Raw genomic sequence first — 10103 nt, 5'->3', positions numbered from 1 at the left:
CAGAATAGGTTGTCTCCACTATGAAGTCTGCTAAAGCTTGGGCTTTGATCGCGGTTGGCGACCGGTATTCTATGTCAAACTCCTATAGCTCAATTGCCCACTTCAATAGTCTGCCTGTGGTGTCCAGTTTGTGGAGAGCTTTTTCCAAAGGCTGATTGGTGAGGACTTGGACAGTGTGGGAGTCAAAGTATGGTCTCAGCTTTCTTGCTGCAATCAAGACGGCATAGGCCATTTTTTCCAGCAGCTCATATCTCTGCTCCGCACCGGCAAGTACATGATTGACAAAGTATATGGGGCTTTGCTGCCCCTGCCGGTTTACTAACAATACTGCTGTGATCGTCTTCTCGGTTACTAACACGTATAGCTGTAGCTTCTCCCCCAACTCTGGCCGGGTTACGGTGGGCAGTTGTAGGAAGTGTTCTTTTACCTTCTCAAAGGCTTGCTTCTGCTCCTCTCCCCACTCAAACTTCTTGTTTCCTCTGAGTATTTTAAAGAATGGTAAGGCCTTTTCAGCCGACTTGGAAACGAATCTTGTTAGAGTCGCCATCCGCCCGGTCAGCTTTTGAATGTCCCGGATGCTCCTCGGCTCCGGGAGATCACTTATGGCTTTGATCTTGTCGGGGTTGGCATCGATCCCCCTTTCACTCACCATGAAACCCAGGAACTTGCCGGATCGCACCCCAAACACGCATTTCTTCGGATTTAACTTCATCTGATGCTGCTGGAGTGTTTCGAACGTTTCCTCGAGGTCAACTATGTGGTCTTCTTCTGTTAAGCTCTTGACTATGCTGTCGTCCACATATACCTCTACGTTTCTGCCTTTTTGATGCTCGAATATCTTGTCTACTAGCTTTTGATAGGTAGCACCGGCATTCTTGAACCCAAATGGCATGGCCTTGTAGGCATAAACTCCTGCATCTGTAATGACAGCTGCCTTGTTCCTGTCGGATTTTAACAAACTTATCTGGTGATACCCTGAAAAAGCATCCATGAAGCTCAACAGTGTGTGGCCGCTAGTTGAGTCTACCAGCTGGTCAATTCTTGGCAAGGGGTAGCAGTCCTTTGGACTGGCTTTGTTAAGGTCGGTAAAGTCTACGCACATACGCCATGTCCCATTGGATTTTTTCCCCATCACCACATTTGCCAACCACTCTGGGTAATCGCAAGGTTCAATAAAGTCTACCGCTAGCAACTTGTCCACTTCCTCCTTTATGGTCGCGTTCTTTTCGGCAGAAAAGTTTCGCTTCTTCTTCTTTACCGGCCTCACATCCTCGTTCACATTTAAGCGGTGCACCATGAATTCTGGGTAAATGCCCGGCATTTCATCTGCCGAGAAAGCGAAAATGTCGGCATGACCTCTTAGCAAGGAGATTAGGTTAACCTTCACTTCTTCACCCAAATCGGACCCGATTTTCACTGTTCTGTCAGGTCTATCCTCTTCTAGACTGATTTCTTCAGTTTCCCCCGCTGGACTAGGTCTGGGCTGATCTGCCGGCCTTGCCTCGAAGTTCTCCATAGACAAATCCCTCTTGGTTTTGTTTTCCAACCTTCTCCGCTTTCTTTCTGACGGCGGTGCATCGGCTGGCCGTTTATGGTCAGAGTGTTTTAGCGCAGTAAGGTAACACGCCCTTGCCGACTCTTAGTTTCCTCTGATTTTCTCAGGGTTGTCGTTATTGGAGGTGTAGATCATGGTAAGGTGATACGTTGAGACGACGGCCTGGGCGTCGTGAATTAGCGGCCTTCCAATGATGGCGTTATACGCCGCTGGGACGTCTACAACCAGAAACTCCACCATGAGGTCTTTGGACCGAGACCCCTCTCCTATTTTGACCGCCAGCTTTACCGTCCCTTCTGGGACAACAGATGCTCCTGTGAAACCGATAAAGGGGTAAGAAACCGGCTTCAAACATGTTTCGTCAAAGCCCATTTTTTCAAACGTCTCTTTGTAGAGAATATTGGCGGAGCTCCCTCCGTCGACCAGAACGCGATGGACCATCGCATTGGATATTTGCAGAGATACCACCAAAGGGTCGTCATGGGGATAAACGATCCCTTTAGCGTCCTCTGAAGTAGAAGCCACGGATGGCATCGATGGAGGTGCCGACCATTTCCTGGCATTGTTGTAATTCACTTGGTGGCGTACTTCTTTCAGACTAGCTTTCGCCCCGTGAATACTGCTGCCCCTTGTTGGTCCTCCGTTATGATGTGGATCTCAATGATCCTATCCTTTACCGGCCTTCTGTTACCATTTTCATCCTCCCTTGGAGGAGTTTTGCGATCAGTCCTTGCTTGGTACTGGGTGAAATAACCTCGCCTGATGAGGTCTTCGATCCCGTCCTTAAAGTCCTTGCAGTCATCTGTCTTGTGACAGTAATCATCATGAAATTCACACCACTTGGACTTATCGCTACCCTTGTAGTACATATTTCGCGGCCTTTGCCACTTCTCATCTTTGCTATGCAGTTCGAAAATTCGGGCCCGGGATATTATCAGCGGTGTGTAATTGTGGTATTTGTCCGGCCTTCCTTCAAACCCTTTTTTCACAAAGTTGTTCTCCTCTCTTCTGCCGGTGGTCTCGGACTTTTTGTCCTTCCGGTACTTATCATCCCTGCGATCCTTATCTTTATCCTTCTCCTTATCTTTTTCTACAACCGCTGGCCTTTTCGCGTTAGCCGCTTTGTCAAATTCTTCTCCCCTGATAAAGTCATTAGCCTTTCCCAAGACCTCTGTTAGGCATGTCATGTTTTTTCTGCCGAGATAACTGCGAAATGGGGTCCCTTCTTTCAACCCCGTCATCAGGGCCAGTACCGCTACTTCCTGCTGCAGTGTTGGGATGGTGACGGCTTCGGCATTGAAACGCCCGACATAATTCCTCAAGCTTTCCGTCTCTCCTTGTTTAATGGACATTAACTCGCCGGTTGTTCGCTCACGCCGGTTATTACTGACGAAGTGTGTTACGAACATGGACGTGAGTTGTCGGAAGTCAAACACAATTGCCGACGGAATACTTTTAAACCAGGTCTGCCCTAGTCCAATCAAGGTAGATGGGAATACCTTACACCACACCGAGTCAGTATCGGTGTACAACATCATATGACCCTCATAGGCCGATATATGATCCTCTAGGTCAGTTTTACCGTCATACTTGCATGTCGGCATTTTCAGCTTTTCCATGGGTTCCTGTAGAATCGCAGTGGAAAAAGGCGAATTCCGCAGCGACACCTGTGCCCTACGCTGGTATTCACTTCCTTTTCTCGGCTGGGAGGAATGCTGCTGGACCTCAGTGTCCTGCGCCTCCTCCTCTTCTTCCTCTTCACCCCCCACCTGCTCTGTGGGGGTCTTCGAGTTTGCCACCTGATCCTGGTCATGCCGGTCTCGCTCGCCCTGGCGGCCCGTCCACGGTGTACGAAGCTTTTTCACCGGGTTGTGGGCTCTGCTCAGGGGTCGCTTTGCCCGGGGACCGGTCGGTGGGGTACTGCGAGCCATTGCCTGAAAAACCTCTGCCGCACTTCTGAGTTGTTCTGGGGTGTACATATTCTACAGGGTATGGAAGATGTCTTCCTGGGGAGTCTCAGGGGTTTTTCTAGTTGTGTCAACAGGTGGCCGATTTTGCCTAGCGGCCGGCAGTGGAGTTGAGTACCCCGAGGGGGCTTGGTCAACGGGGACATTGTTCTCATCGGTTTCCGGCATCCTTAATTGCTGCTTAGGATCCATAAGGGTTTTTGTTTGCAAGAGATGGCTTAGATTACAAGGTATTGTTCGCCCCTCCGTCTAGCGCCAATTGTTCCGATATGGGACAAATTACAGGGTCTTGAACCGCTAAGTCCTTGTATCGAAGCCGGTTTGGATCCCTGCAAAAGAGAGTAAGTAAACTAGCCTCGGGGGATGATCCGAGGAACGCCCCTCCGATGCCTAAGTCAGTATCAGGTTAAAAGCCGGTAGCTCTCAAGTATCATGTATTGGGATTCTTGTACGTACCTTATGACTCAGATCAACGGAGTATTTATAGGGACTCGATTAAGCCCATATCTTAGTTGGGCCCGGTTTTTACGGGAGAGATCCCCAAGGATATTCCCTTAGGATATATTCTTATCTTTTACTGAAAGTATATCTTTTAGGCCCGTAGGCGCTGGAGATATAGACTGGATCTAAGCCTAGGCTCGTAAGCCCAAAAGCTATTAGACCGGTATTGATTAAACCGGTATGGAACTTAGTTAGCCCCCATACAGTGAGTTAATCTAGAATTGGATTCTTGTTTCATTTCAAGATTTACCTAGTTCATTGTACAAGAATGGATAGAGGAATATAATTCGCTATTGAGTTTTGTTATACAAACCAAACTATACCACTTTCATGTGCTAATTTGTATTTCTTTGATTGGAGTTTTTAGATTTAGTGCATTAGGTAACACTAGTCATATGTTAGTCTGTTTGACCATTAATAGCTTAAATTTGGAACTGTTATTTTGCAATGGAGGATCTAGAAATTTTGATTCAGTATCACTTCTTTTTTGAAGTTATAAACATGGATTGATGAATCCTAATATGGGATTTGTTTGCTAGTGAGCAAACGTTTGGCAACTACTTAAATCTATTGGTTGTGTTATTGAATACATTTTAATCCATTGTACAGGTGTTCTCTACATGGCACCCTCTCTCCTTGGCATTCCAAACTCTTGGTGTGGTGTATGGTGACGTGGGTACGAGATTTCCAACTTTCTTTCTGACTTGTTTGTTTTGTCAATACTTATTTCATGTCTACAAATAACTGGCAATTATCGGCTGTAGGAGGGATATTCACACTATATTCACTTATAAGCAGGTATGCCAATGTCAATATGATTCCAAATCACGAACAAGCTGACCAACAGATCTCTAGCTATAAATCTGTTTTCACTTTTCTCGTTGTTAATTGTGAAACTCTTAATGCTGAATTACTATTAGGATATCCTAACACTGACATTATACTGGAAAATTTAGGCGTTATTTTTTGTTCCTGAAAAAATGGCAGGATATATGCGAGTTAGTATTTTTTAGCTACACTTTTCAGATTATCTTTTTCTTTTAGTCGTTCACCTTTATTTATTAATTTTATATTTATTAATCCCTAGCACTTTACAAATTATTCTGGATTTTAGGAAGTAGGGGGAGGTTAGGGGCAGAGAGATCTTTGTCATTTTGTACTAGTTGTAATCAACAATGGTACTGTTAATTTTTCAAAATATAAAAGTTGCTTTCTATTATTACTATCATTTAAAATGGACCACACATTTTCTATGCTTCAGGGCCATCTTTGTGTTTTGTCTTTGTATTTGTCTTTGTATTTGTATGGTGGGGATATGTTTACTTTCAGGTATGGTATTACCAAATCCACTTAAAGTTTTGTTAATCTTTAGTAATATAATGATGATTTGGTCAATGATCTTAAACATGTAATATTTTTGGCATTTATAATGTTATATCATGGCAAGATTTTGGTTCTGTGTGGCGTTGTACTGTTGTAGATGTATGAAGGGATTGCTAGAAACAAGGAAAGTTTCAAGTAATTGTACTATCGAGTATTGGCTCCTGATATGGAATTTAGAATAGTACATTTCCACTCTTGCTGTTACACTAATCACGGATGATTTTATGGATTCGAGTGTTGGGAAAGGAGAGAGGATATATTTTGGTTTCAGTTGAGTAATGAAAGAAGGCTGGTGAGTATGTTGTTGAGGTAATGTTGACAAGTTATTTTATACAATTAAGCGCTGCCATAAGCTGCTTTAGTTTTTTAGCTGGATGTCTGTACAGGCTTAGCTAATAGATGAACTATAATTGTGGTTTGGCTTAAAGGTTTACATGTGCTGAAAGCATCTTTATGTTGTGACTCTTGAAAAGGTGCTTACCACTTAATTCGCTTAGTATAGCTGATTCCAAGTAAGGACTAATGATTGTTTAGTGTTGGCTATACTGTTCTATATTGTACTAATATTTTTTTGTGTATTCCTAAATTACAGTCTTGAAATTACCATTTAATCAAACATAGATTGTTACTTCTACTCCTAAGTTTCCTGATTTTGCTTTTGCAGAGGGCATTTGGAAGCTGAGACTTGAGCTTCTTACAGATTTGAAAGCCTGTAGAAATAGGGACTGGTTATCTACTGGACATAGCTGATTGATACTTTGACATGTTAGATGCATTGTGACTCGTACAGACATTTATGATCTATGGAAGCATTCAGTAACACTAGTCGTATTTATCGGGATCAGAAATACAAGATTTCTCCAAAGACCACCTTTGCTCCTCGTACTCGTCAAGGTACGAAGTTGCAAGATATCTTGATGTCTGATAAATCCAACTTGTCATATGCTGATTTCCTTCATGAGATCACTAGAAATTCTGATGACGCCTTGCTTAAATATGTAGGTGTAGGTTGCCAACAAAGGCAAGTGTCAGATAGAAGGATATGTAAAGAGGATGAGCTAGTCAGGTACATGTGACACTTATCAAGTTATTTAGAGAAAGGAAAGAATTTTCAGGAGAAAGGACTAAATGTTGGTGTTCTTGACTGGAGGCGCCTTGACAACTAGCGGTATAGTAAACAACAGATATGATGTTACGGTATTAAGGGGCCTCAATCCAGCTTATATCTACCTTCTCTTTAGGAAGAATGGTATCCAAGCATGGTCAGCTCTTGGCGGCTGCGTTTTGTGCATCAAGGTAATTTAAATAGTATTTTTGGTTGTGATTGCCATGAAGTTAGCAACATATATCATTTCTACTTGACTTCTTTAATAAGTCAAATTGTTGTCATTCTTTGTACCATCATTCCTTCAATCGATCACTACTACATAATTAGTATGATACATTTCCTATTGTTTTGGCTGCTGCAACTAATCCCCTTGGTTCTTTCTTAACCAGATTAAGTTGTTTCAATTCAGAGAAAAATTTCTAACAAGTTGTGTTTGAAAGCCTAAAGAGGTCGTTTCTTTTCAGAATGCTGAATTACTTTTCAAGAAGTTTATGACGTTCTGTTAACTTGCCTATGCTAACATTGTAATTTGTTGGAGTTGTATGATCGTAGGAGCTCAAGCAATGTTTGCTTATCTAGGTCACTTCTCTATACGATCCATTCAGGCAGGTCTTTCTCAGTTGCATGGAGTGAAACTCTTCCGAATTTCTATTACTACTCCTGCTTATCTTTGTTATATGATGACTTGCAGATTGCATTCACTTGTGTTGTGTTCCCCTGCCTTGTGTTTAGCTTACATGGGCCAAGCAGCGTTTTTGATGAGGTTTCCAGCCTCATCTGAACGAGTATTTTATGAAAGCGTACCAGGTAACCCTTGAAATTGATGAAGTTACTACACTATCTTCTTGGATCACATGGCTTTTTGCTGACACTTCCATCATTTCTTGCCATGTAGAAGGACTTTTCTGGCAAGTCTTTGTGATTATTACACTCGCTGCTGTTATTGCCAGTCAGGCCATCATATCTGCTACCTTTTCAGTCACGAAGCAAGCCATGGCCCTGTCATGTTTCTCGAGGCTGAAGATAATTCACACCTCAAAGAGATTTTGCTCTTGAATGATGAACTGGATATTGATAGTGGCTTAGTGAGATCAAGGGATGCAGACGCTACTAATGATGTTGGAGATGAGCTGCGAACTTCATTGATGCATGATCAACGATTAGGAGAACCAAAAACACTAAAATCAGAAGAAAACACGGATAGTGTATTGTCGTCAGAGGATGATCCTAGCTGGCTAAGCTAAATTATTTAAACAATCAAACACAAGATGATGGAGATTGAAGATAACGGTCAAGTTTGAATTGTACATATTATTTGATTATTTTAGAATTTTGGTTTTAGTAGGTAGCATTATATTATAGAAACTTTATTTTAAGACATTATGAGAAGAAATTGATTCTTTGAATGAAATTGGTTTTGTATTTAGATTAAATGTAGCAAATATTATTTTGACATGATGAATAAAGAAATCAAGAATTTATGTTTAATAATATTATTGTGGCTATTTATAAATTGTTATATAAATCTGTCAAAAAAAAATAAAAAAAAATTCTTTTTATTAAAAAAAAAACGTATATACAAGGAGTCGCAAATACAGGATAATGTATGTAAATTGTAACATTTTACTTTAAAAAAACGTATAATAAACCTAAGAAACCGGTTGTGGTCAATAAATCGGTTGTGGTCAATAAATGGTTCCAAAGGATAAGGTAAGGAGAATGGTTTTGAATGTTAAATGGTCTCCTAACCTCTTTACATATTATATATACACTTATCTAAGAGACTGTTTTTACCTGTCAACTGGTCTCCTAAATAATCAAAGAAACCAAACATTATAACCGGTTTCTTAACCTAAGACACCTGTAAGATGGAGATGTATGTGTTATTGTTCGGTTTCATAGGCCATCTTAACAAGTATATCATTTCAACGAGATGAGGAGTATGATAAACTGATAATTTATGAAGTGATAAGTGAAGGTTGACTCAAATTTCCAGCACTACAAGTTTGAACTCAAATTTGATATTCTATTCTCGATTCCTTCTTTCTTATTGTCACAAATCCATTTCAACTTCTCGTATGTGATGGTGCTGCTTCTCATCTGTGTACATTTTATATCTTATTCTCAAGTGTAAGTAGGTAAGCCTATCTTCTCTTTATCTATCCTCTTTTTTTATTTCTTTTTATTGTTGTTATTTTCAATTTTGATTAATTCACTTCCTTTGCGTCTTTTAGTTGTGGGAAGTTTTGGGAGGAGTTTTTGATGTGTTTGACTTCGGGAATTTCAATATCAGTAAATGAGATTGCTCATTTAACATCTACAAAATGTTAATTGTCAGGGTAATTGTAATTCTAAGACCAAAAAGGTCACATTGTGGAATCAATCTTCTTTTTTTTCCACTATTTATAATTTTAAAAAACTTAGGGTCGTCACCACCTAAAATTTCGCATAAAAAATTGTATAGTAGAAAGTCGGACAAATTATAAAATAGTTGTGTAAGTTTTTATATTATACATAAGAAATTAGTCAGATTTGTCTTAAAAAATAATTTACAGATTGACATCATATTATTCAACATTTAATGGAAAATTTGACATTAATAATGCCAACTACGACAGACTCATAATTAGTAATCGTCACAACTTCTTTTCCTATTTTTTTTCCTTACATTGACTTTTTTTCTTTCTTAAAAAGATTCTAAATAGGAAGAATAAATGAAAACAGGGAAATAATATATTATAACATATAAATCCCAACTATCGAGGTTGTAAAATATTCAATAACTTGCATTGACCTCTTAAGTAGCTTTTTTTTTAGGGTCTGAAATAGTTATTACAATGAAGTTAATCAATTAACTCCTCATTTTTCTATTTTTGCATATCTCATCACCCACTTTTTCTCTCTCTGTCTCTCACACTGGACCATTTGCATCACCTTAGGTCAAATTGTAACCCAACAGTCTCTTTGTCCGATATTAATCGATACAATTTTTTTTATTCATCCAACATTGATTGATACGTACAATTTCTAAAATTGCATTTTCCCACCAATTTAAATAAGTTCTCTCAATTCTTGGGAACCACCACAATAATTACTCTTATTAGTTTTGTCTCCATAAATTCTTTTTAAATACACTCCTTTCATAACTTTTGTGTCATGTAATTATAGATATATTGATATTCAAAATGTCAATTTTGTTGAAAACGGTATAAAAAAAGAAAAATATTTTGATCAAATTGAAATGGTATCCATTATTGATCAATTCGTGTATTATTTGAAATATTTCTTATAATTATTTAATTTATACTTAGTTAAGATTATAGTTAAATTTTAGAAAAGAAATATATAATCCATACAACAAATTTTGACTTGTCTATGATACTTTTTACAAGTCTTATTTACTTGATATGAATGAATATGGTTTTTATTCATATGAAAAATTGTTAACTAGCACGCTATTTTATCATTTCTACTGAAATGGGGTGACTTATTTAAAGTCATGTACCTAATTACACAACTATTTGCTCTGTCCATGAGCCCCCATTGTAGTAACTCATATGACAGACACATATTATCTCACAAACGAAAG

General features: G+C 39.4%; 1 long non-coding RNA gene across 2 annotated transcripts; it reads left to right on the top strand.

Annotated features, from left to right (window-relative positions):
- The first annotated feature begins 6078 nt into the window (after positions 1–6078).
- On the top strand, positions 6079–8272 carry LOC104903131 (uncharacterized). 2 transcript variants are annotated; one of them, XR_002040847.3, is made up of 5 exons: positions 6079–6300; positions 6409–6472; positions 6557–7123; positions 7206–7321; positions 7410–8272. It is a non-coding gene; the product is annotated as an uncharacterized LOC104903131 (long non-coding RNA). The 2 variants fall into 2 exon arrangements; XR_008967656.1 differs by having other exon boundaries at positions 6409–7123.
- The last annotated feature ends 1831 nt before the right edge of the window (positions 8273–10103 follow it).

Source organism: Beta vulgaris, chromosome 9 (genome assembly GCF_026745355.1).
Source record: "Beta vulgaris subsp. vulgaris cultivar EL10 chromosome 9, EL10.2, whole genome shotgun sequence".
Classification (NCBI taxonomy): domain Eukaryota; kingdom Viridiplantae; phylum Streptophyta; class Magnoliopsida; order Caryophyllales; family Amaranthaceae; genus Beta; species Beta vulgaris.
Note: the sequence above shows the minus strand (reverse complement) of the source record. Positions and strands in the feature narration are given on the sequence as shown.